The sequence below is a fragment of the Charadrius vociferus genome, unplaced genomic scaffold (genome assembly GCF_000708025.1).
Source record: "Charadrius vociferus isolate BGI_N301 unplaced genomic scaffold, ASM70802v2 scaffold1168, whole genome shotgun sequence".
NCBI lineage: Eukaryota > Metazoa > Chordata > Aves > Charadriiformes > Charadriidae > Charadrius > Charadrius vociferus.
In genome coordinates, this window is record NW_009661376.1 from 68441 (window position 1) to 69911 (window position 1471).

Here is a 1471-nt window from a genome sequence, read left to right on the forward strand (position 1 = left end):
GTGGGGGGCTCGCCCCCCGCCACTGCCACCGGACCACCGGCTGCGCGCAGCTCGTGGCACTGCTGCTGCACCCAGCGCGGTGGCAGGGTTGAGCCCTCCCAGGTTTATGCACGCCCCTCTCCGCGTGAGAAGGTGAAGGGATCGACCGTGGAGCCGGAGCACCCACTCCCCCGGGAATGCCACCCGGCCCCATGTCCACCCCTGCCGGGCTCTCCAGTAAGGATGGATCCAGACCAGCAACGTGCCCCAGGTCACTGCGAAACGAGGGTTGGACATGGCCCCCAGCTCCCAACCCCGCTCCAAGAGCGATAGCCCCGTTGCAGAAACACCAAAAAAATAACAAAAAAGTCGGTGCTATCTGGGTTTTCCCATCGATAAAGACCAGAAGCGGCAAAGACAGAGGAGAGAAGTGAGCACGGCAGCCAAAAGGAGGCGGCGCAGCTCGACACCGTCTACTTCAGCGCACAATTTACAAGGTCTCTTTTATCAGATTTGCAGCTCAGGATCTCAACCAGCCACCGAGGCTGCTTCCTAATAATTCAATATTTATGTAAATAGCAACTTTCGCTCCTGGAGCAAGTCTGGCCCTGAATTTTGCATGAATAATGGCAGCGCCGTGTCCGTGAGGAGACAGGATCTCCAAACGACTCCGATTATGAAATGATGTCACATATGCAGATGGGTAATGATTTTATCTTAAGATGGGAAAATGGGTTTTCCAGGGCTGGGTTCATGCTCCATTTTCATTACTAGATAAACATAATATTTTTTTTAAGGCAGGGCAACGAGGAATAGATGGACACATGTCCTCAACCCGCACAAGCAGAGCGGGCTCCTCGCGACCGGGCTTTCAGCCCTGCGTTGAGCCGATCCTGTTTATGTGCACGTTTGTAGACCCAGACGATGCCGTGGCTCTGCCTGCAGCTCCTCCCCGCTGGGCAGGGAACTCTCCTACGCCACTTGCAGCATCAAAACACAGGCAGCGGCTCTTCCCCAATGGGTTTCAAGTCTTGATAGCGACTCCGTGAGGGATGGAGCCAGCACGGGGCAGGACAGCCAGGGTGACTCTCCAAGGTCACCCCGGCGCGGACCAGTGCCCGCTGCGAGCGCCAGCCCAGGGAGCGACGCTGCTGCGCCCCGGGAAGCCTCCGAGGCCACGGGCTCACCACGGGGGGACCCTGCTCTTGGCAGCACCATGGGCTCTGCCACCGGGACCACGGCTCTGGCAGCTCGGAGCAGCAGGACAGGCTCTGGCCCTGGTGCAGTCATGGTGGGGGACAGAGGGGCAGGGAAGGCTCCCCACGGGGGGACCCTGCTCTCGGCAGCACCGTGGGCTCTGCCACCGGGACCACGGCTCTGGCAGCTCGGAGCAGCAGGACAGGCTCTGGCCCTGGTGCAGTCATGGTGGGGGACAGAGGGGCCGGGCCATCCCTCCCTCACAGCCTCCCCCACCAGCCTGCTGCCGCCCAGG